The following is an 8,947-nucleotide window of genomic DNA, read 5'->3' as shown; positions in this document are numbered from 1 at the left end:
TTGTGCAGCAAAAGATTGTGGTGCATTATGTCCATGAACAGTAACTTAGTTTGATATAAATTGAATATCCTTCTTCATTCATCTAGGTGAATGACAAGATTCCCTTGGCTAATGACATTTGGATATACATTTATTCGATTTCGCCGAGTGCTGTGGTTTAATATATATCTATCACATCTAATTCTAGCAGCTCTTCTCTAACATTGCTTTATAATTTTGGAGAGAGTTTTCAGGTCTTGAAGGAGGGCAGGCAGCTTCATGAAACTCTGAAGGCAAAGCTACATTCATAACTACATTCATCTGACCTTCCCTCTGCCTATGGACCCCCGGGAACTCTAGTTTTATGAGGGGAGCTAGGGATATCTAAAAGAAGAACTCACCACACCTCTTGCCTTCTTGTGGGGGGAAAGCATCAAGGCAGTTGAACTGTTATAAAATAGACACAAGTTTGTAGTATAGCTCCACCATGGATGTCTCCTATGGGCAAGGTGAATGTGTTAACCATCAGCTGACATCACACCCTGTGCAGGATGAAACACTGATAATAATTTTTGAGCAAAGATTTGCTAATCCCGCTGCACTCCCATACTAAAGCGAGGCTCTGGTTTACTTGGCTATTGAGCATTCTGGAGCAAATTCAGAATCCAGACCAAGCTCATTTCTCTGAGGCATAAAAGAGTGCCACAGCTGGCTGCCCATATGCTATCAAGCCAAGTTCAAGGGTGTGAACAACCTGGGTCCAGAACACCTGAAGGGTCGTCTGATTCCTTATACCCCTGCTTTATCAGCGAGGTCTTCAGGGGAACCACTGAGGCTGTACCTTTAAAGCACATTTCTGTGAAGTACACTCAAAGCACGTTCCTTTCCTCAAAGAATTCTGGACACTGTAGTTTTGTTAAGGTTTGCTGGGAATCAAAGCTCCATGAAAGATAAACTACAGTGCCCAGAATTCTTTGAGGGAAAGAATGGACTTCTAGTGTGTTTTCCTGTTCTAGGCACTAACCCAGGGAGGGGGGTCCTGTCTGGGTCCTGTGCCCAAGCAATGGGGGACCCAGGGGGTTTTGTACACCACTTCAGATGCCACTCTTATTTGAGAAAGAGCAAACAAACTTAAGCATGGACTTAAGCACAGGTTAGCCACTGATTTCAGTGTTTGCAGAAACCGAAAGCACTTTCATTCAACATGCAGAGCTCCTACATCATTTATCCCTTGATACTGTTGAACTGCAGGTTTGCACTACTGCATTGCACTACACTATTTATTTATTTATTTGTATATTTATTTATTTGTATATTGTGTTTATGTGTATGGTTATTATGTATTTTGTTTTTATGCAAATCGAAACAAGTTTTTATTGTACTTTATTGTATTTATTTTGTTTATATATAGATATTCTTCTGTATCTATCTCTTGTAAACTGTGCTGAGAGCTTTCAGATAGTTATCAGTTTTTGAATGGAATAATCATAATAATAATATGTTGAGCAGCAATAGCCAACACTGTGCCCTCCAGATGTTGCTGTCTGTTGACCACAATGTCTGCAGCTGATGGAAGTTGGGAGTCCAACTGCAGCTGGAGGGCACCACGTTGGGTACCCCTAGCAATGAGCATAGAAAGCCAGAATTTTCCATAAAAGTGGCAGAGTTGCAGGCTTATGTCAGCCAGACCTAAAAGCCCACTATATCCTTGGTATGCTGCAAAAGAGGCAGGAAGACATAGATCTTTTCCAAACGTTTTTCAGAGCAGCAGCTAAAATATAAGCTTGGGCATTCTAATATAGAGCAACCTTAGTTGTGCCTTAACATTATCTCGACAGGCAAGATGAACAAAAGCTAAATGGAAGGAGGCTATGATGCATCAACGCTGGTCAATACGACCCATAAGCAACTGCAGTTCCTCGTTTCTCCATCTCATTTACTACACAGCTATCTCTCATTGTGTGAGACCGTGTGCCTCTTAAGTCGACCGAGTCCGGAAACAAAATCAATACCAAGGAAATCCTTTTGTCGTTTTTGAAGGCATAACATGTAAAGAAAGCTAAGTCAATATGCCTTTTAATAATGTTTCATGGAAATGCCTAGATTTCCCCTGTTGTGATATAATTAATTGAGCTGCCTGCCACCCACAAGGTATAGCCTTTCCCTTATATAATTCTCCTTTTGCTTAATTGCCGCTCACTTCTCGGTTCTATTTGTCGTGAGCTATTTCTTTCCCTCGCTCCGTTTTTTATGGTTCTGGACGTGCTTTGTACTTAGTTTTATCTTTCGGAGCTTTGGCTTCTAAATGTCAGCATAATTTTTCTGCCTTATAATATTGGCGATGTTATAACCATCCATCAGTCCCAAGGAAGAGCAGAAGAGATTAGATACCATTTGTCTGTATTGGTTGCTCATTGTAATGACCTGGTGGACAACATGAACAGATAATCTGTTGCTTTGATGGAAACTAATTAGTCTTAGGACTGACAGCATCGGAATAGCTTTTGTGACATTGTTTTTTAAAATGATGACTACCTCACCATTACCACTGTTGATCTGCAGCTCAGGCGTGTTCTTCAATGATTTCCCTACACAAGTGGCAAGGAGGGTAGCTCTTCTTTTCATTGCCAAGATGGAGCCATTTTGATCACAGTCTGGCTCCTTGTCCCCTAGTTCTGGACCTCATTCTTCATCCTCTGCCTACAACCCAATTCTTTTCCCTTGTACCCATTCACTTTCTCTCCAAGTACCCCTTCTTTGCAACTCAGTAACCATCACTGTTCTCCTCTGTATCTGTGGCCCCCAAACCAGCAAGAAAAGTCACACAAAAAACTCAGGTGCTGGACTCAGAGGCCTGCCGAGGTTCCCTTGTGCAGGGACAGATTTAGAGCTGTGAGAGCAGTTCACATGCACTGGGAGGTGAGACGAGGGTGTACCTTCTCAAAGCCCAGTAAGCAAAGCACTGGTCTTGGGGAAGGAGGCGTAAGGTGCTGACAGGGCCCTAGAGTCCTCCTGCCTACTTCCCAAAACCTAGTTAGAGCTTTTTCAGTTTGGGGAAGGAGGTGAGAGCGCTCTAGGACTCTGTTAGAACCTCACACCTCCTTGCTAAAGCCACCTGCCTCCTTACCTAACGTATGAGGGCTGGTGGGGGCACCACATTTTGGCGTTTCACAAAGCGCCATAGTACCTGAATCTGCCACTGCTGAACTGTATTGGATTGGTCCTCCCTTGCACCTTTGTCAAGGAGCTGTGCCAGCATCTCAGAAGCCAGGAGAGACCATGGACCAGAAGCTCATGTTTGCTTTTCAGTGCCTTTTGCGCTCCACCAATGACTTCCTCCACGGTCATTGAGGTTGGGTCCGCTCTGCCTTCCCTCCATCTGTTCGCCTGCCTCCCTGCCTTCTGCCCTGCCTCCACTTGCTGCTTTCCCTTCTTCCGTCTTCCTCCCTCCCTTCCTTTTTCCTTCTCCCACAACTCTTGCCCGCTCTCTGTCTTTCTTCTGTCTGTTTTATATATTTATATATTTCAGTATTACCATTTCCAAAATCACATTCACGTTCAAATATACCTTTCCACCATTAATATCTTTCTTTATAATAAAACATTCAACAACTTCCCTTCTTCCCCTTACCTGGTTCCTTTGATTTTCCCACCATCCCTGCATATTCTTATATATATATTTGGTTCACTTTCTCCCCTTATTCTTCCTTTATTATATGTTATACTGTTGAATTTACCTTAATCCTGCTAGCATTTTCACTTCTTTACAGTTATTTTCCATATACTCCACAAAAAGTTTCCATTCCTCTTTGTATACTCGATCTTCTTGCTCTCTTTTTTTACTTGTTAGACCTGCTGACTCTGCATATTCTATCATTTTTAATTGCCATTCCTCCTTATTAGGGACCTCACCTGCCATTTTTGGGCCAACTTCCATCTGTACCATTCCCAAAAGGAATACCTCTGGTTTTGGGGAAAATGTATTTGAAAACATTTTTTTCATCTCATTATATATCATTTCCCAAAGTCTTTCTTCTGTCTGAGCCTCACTGGGCACTCCACTCACACTTCTAATAGTGCTGCTGGCTGACTGGGGAGGGGGCCCTGCAGGGTAGCTGCAACAGCTCATACCAGCAATTGGATTCCTTCACCGAAGTACCCAGAGAAGTCTGAGCTCCTCACCCAACTGCCCAGAGCAGTGGGGGAGCAGCCTATGGAGTGGGCAGGTGGGCTCCTAGCCACTCTGAGCCAGAGTGGAAAGGCGAAATTTTTGCACACCCCCTGGGTCTGCACCCTTGGCATGGGCCAACCTAGCAAATCCCTAGGAACACAACTCACTGGATGCCACAAAGGGAGCAACTATAGTGATGGTGTGAAAAATTCAATCTGAAATTGTAGGCAACAGTAAAAGTTGTGTATAAATCCGATTGCCATATACTTTCTTAGGATTTTTCTGGTGGTGGCATCTGTGTTTGTTTTAAGGGTTTAGATGCCAAGCTATTTCTCACACAACCCAAACCTTTTAAAAATATTATCTATCATCTATCTATCTATCTATCTATCTATCTATCTATCTATCTATCTATCTATCATCTATCTGCTATTATGTTTTAAATTTGCTCTAAATCACTGCGGCGCTTTATTGTTCCAGCGATGTTTACTTATCTGTATTGCTTAAATTGCTTCCTTTGCCTATTTTTGTGTTCTCTGCCTTGGGACGGCAGATGAAAGGCAGTGTTAAAATATGCTGTTTCCCAGCTCCCACAATCCACCCCCCCCCGAATAATTGCTGTTAATAGGACTGGAAAAGTTGATGATTAGTCGAAAGTGTCTGGACTTCATCTGCAGGACATCATGTAGCAGCATCAACCGGTGCTTTGTCACAATCTGCAGCAGGGCCCTCATCCACTTTCCCTAATCGCAGCCGAGGCATCCAATGAAGACAGAATGCCTCAGCGGCTAATTAGACATGGCAGCTTACAAGGAGCTTACATGCATAGCTAAAAAGGCCGGAGTGCTGGAAATGTCAAGCCGATCTTTCTCCTTTCCTGAGTGATTTGCAGCCAGCGCTGTACCTGGTTGAACATTAACACCACAGTTTGCTGAGTTCCACCAATATCCTGCCACATGCAGGGATTGGGCTAAAAAGAAGCTGTTATTTATTTTTATTTTTTTGCAATGGTGATTGCAGTGCATTATCCTAAAAGGCATCAATCTCCAACCCATAGATTTCTTTTTAAAAAGAAAAAGAACAAAGCACAAGATGATCTTCATTATTTGGAGTGGGAAGGCTCTATCCATGCCTTTCCAGACTGATGCCACTATTCCTTTTCTTTTTAGAATATTGGTTTCCATTGAGGTCTTGAAAAAAAGATGTAGAGGAAATGAAGGGTCTAATTATATACTGAAAGAACCACTACAGCTCTTCCCTGTTTTTACAACAAAATAGCTTATTGGTAATGCAAAAAACAAAACAAAAACACTTGCCATCTTAACCATCTATTTAGTAACAAAGGTCCGAATACATAAGTAAGGACAGATTGGTTAGTACTGTATTTCAGTCAATCAAATGGATGAACTGTGCTCACATGTTAGAAGTGGTGTGATTTCCCCACTTCTGTTCCATTTAACACCTTCTGGGTACAGAATTACATGGAAAACCTCAATATGAACCAAGCGACATATGTGTAGATAGCCTCCAGCTATTTCCAATATCATGGAAATCCCACATATTTGTGCACAGTCCAGTTCTCTTCCCATTGTCCTGTACTGAGAGGGATCTGTGGAGAGAGAGAGAGGGAGGGAGAGAGAGAACTAGCTTGCTCACATACGTGAAGTGCTCCGAATCAGTCTGCAAATCCTATTAAAAAGAACTAGCAAGGGAGCTGAAAGAATAGGACACCCATTAAGACTTGACTCCTATAATTTAGCTGGGAGTAAATCCTATTGAACTTAATGGTGCCTACTTCTGGGTAGATATGCATGGGATAGTACTTAAGAGGAACAGAAGTTATCATTTTTGTCTGAAAGTTAGTAAGTCAGAGGTGACCATTCTCCTGACTTCTCAGTCCTCAGGAAATTCACAGGCTTCAAAGTCAGCAAAGCTGCCAGGTAGAAGAAACATGCAGATGGACTTGCTGGCCTCCCACCTCTCTCTTATTACCAGCCCTCACAAACAGCATGTAGAGTCCTTCTAAATTACTCCACATTGCCTTACATGGAACAATGCTATCCAGAGGCATTGTGGGAGAAAAAACTGTGGCCCATCACTGGCCAGGGAGGCTGCCATCTTCCCAGTCCTGCCAACAATGAGTCTGAAGCAATGTTACATCATAAAGCAGCAGCGTTCCATAAGCAAGGCATTTTTTATGTGTGTGTAAGCTTCCCCCTTTAGCTTCGCTTTTGACCTTTGATGTGTATATTTTTACCACCCACCTTATTTCTGTAAGTTGTTTTAAACTTTTTAATATTGTGCTGTAGTGTTGGGTTTTGTTGGAGTGACCTGCCCTGGGACCTTGGGGTGAAGGATAGAATAAGAATAATATCAGTGCTTTCTTCTGGGGGGACGGGACATGGGGGGGGACGCATACCCCTAAACATTTTGTGAATCTAAGTTTGGCCTCATTGGGGGGCAGTATTGCAATATGAGTTGGAAAATGAGAGAACCCCTAAACCTTTTTTTAGAAAAAAAGCACTGATAATAATGCATCAATTTTCACCATTTCATTATATTTACAGTGGTACCTCAGGTTACATACGCTTCAGGTTACATACGCTTCAGGATACAGACTCCGCTAACCCAGAAATATTACCTCGGGTTAAGAATTTTGCTTCAGGATGAGAACAGAAATCGTGCTCCGGCGGCGTGGCAGCAGCAGGAGGCCCCGTTAACTAAAGTGGTGCTTCAGGTTAAGAACAGTTTCAGGTTAAGAACAGACCTCTGGAACAAATTAAGTACTTAACCTGAGGTACCACTGTATTTTGGAATCACCTGGTGGTGGTGCTAAGAAGAAAACAAGTTTCTCCCTTTTCCTTGTCACCAAAAGACAGTGTGAGGAAAACTAGAGAGCTGCTTCTGCAAGTCTTTCATTTGATCCCTAATATCAGGCAAACAAGTGTGTGCAAGCTTATGGTGAAAGGAAATGGATGATAAAGCTGGCCATTCCATTAGGCAGAGTGAGGCATGCTAATAATAATATTAGTATGATTTTTAATACTGCCTATAAATGGACCAGCACATTATGGCACCTTCCTGGGTATGTGCTTGTCATAGATCGTGGACCTCCAAAAAGCAATCGTCATGCAGTCTGTGGCTGCATTGCCCCAGGCATGCTTACTAGGAAGCAAGTCCCATTAAGAACAGACAAAGAGCCCTACTAGATCAAACCAATGTTATTTCCACATTTGCCCTTTTTTCTGTGATTGCCATGCTTTCTTCCCTCTCTTTTTATAGAGAATCCAGACAACTGGCTGCATATGTTTTGAACCGCCCTGTGATCTTTGAATGAAGAGCAGTATACAAATTTGATCAATTAAAATAATAAGTAAACAGGAAGTCTTTAATTGCCATTGGAAAGGACCTTTGCTGAGTGGGGCTTACTTGTATATTAACATTACAGGAGAACCTGGACCATGGGAAAGGGCGCTGTGCTATACTATAGCACTATATTAAGTGGTGTGTGGAACCTCTGGTTTTTTTAATTCCTCCAATTATAGAAAAGCAATTCCTCAGCAGGACTAATGGATTTTTATGTGGAGTAACCCAAGGGTCCATCTGGTGCAGCCAGATGGTAATATTTTGTAGTGTGGTGCCTTGTGCACGGCCAAAATTTGACAACCCCAAAGAATCTTCTCTGTTGTGGATCTTCTGAATTTTGTGGATCTTCTGAATTTTGTGGATCTTCTCAAAATCACCCTGCAGCCCTACATCTGAAATTGGTGTGGCATCCTGTGTCCAATCCAATACCTTTGGGGAGTCCTCAGACCATTGAACTTAGTGAGACATGCTTTTGCATAAACTTGGTTAGGGCTGAGTTGTAAAGCCAAATCTTTCACACACCCTAAACTGCCAGTAACTTAAGTGATAGTTTGGGAAGTGAACACCCACCCACCCACGAGAAAAGGAAAGATTAATGCATTGTGCATATGCCCCAATTCCAAGTGTTGGAGAATTATAAGGAAATGTGCTTAGTTGTGTCAGAGTTTCCTTCTTTATTTCAAAGTGACAAAATAAAAAAATACTTGCAGTAACTCAGCAACAAGTAACCATAGGCCGGTTTCCAGCCGACAGCAGTAAGCTTGTTTTCCTTCAAATGTTTTTCAAGTTAATAAATCCTTGCCAGAAGGGATTCCATGGGGGCAAGAAGATACTGAACATACTGAAAAATTAGCAAAAGCTTCTTCCGTGTTGCTAATGACTTGGTCAATTGAGGATGTGCAATAAAGCTCATTTTGGCTCATTGTTGAACATAACTTGCTTGATTCCTTGGTGTAGAAAATATGAGCTTTTGATATCGCTGTTTAGAATAATTGACTCATCTGAGCCCCGTTTGAACCCCATGATTCATCGCTTCTCAAATTAGTAGGGACATAGTTAGGCTAATCTGCGAATATAATCAACAAAGCCTTTGCGGTGCCTTTTGCGATAATGGATTAAGCTGTCATTTACAGTATCTCTTATTTCAGTTATGATCAGGCATAGAAGTCCAATTAAAAACTCTCATTAGCAGATTTTCTTTCCAAGCTGCCCCTCTATTAGATTCTTTTTCCAAAAAAAATGAAAAGAAAAAGTTTTGGACAATTGAAGTGTGTCAACCTGAATGGGTGTTATTTCCTTGACGGTGTGAGTAGCTTTACCTTCCCATTTAAGATACTCAAGTGTCATGCATTTTGAGGGCCATCCATCTTCTCTGGCTGCTCCACCCACCCGTGCGAGGACCACATGGCGCCTGTTGCTCTGTCCCCATCT

The sequence above is a fragment of the Podarcis raffonei genome, chromosome 5 (genome assembly GCF_027172205.1).
Source record: "Podarcis raffonei isolate rPodRaf1 chromosome 5, rPodRaf1.pri, whole genome shotgun sequence".
In the NCBI taxonomy this organism is placed as follows: Eukaryota; Metazoa; Chordata; class Lepidosauria; order Squamata; family Lacertidae; genus Podarcis; species Podarcis raffonei.
This window is presented reverse-complemented; position numbering follows the sequence as displayed.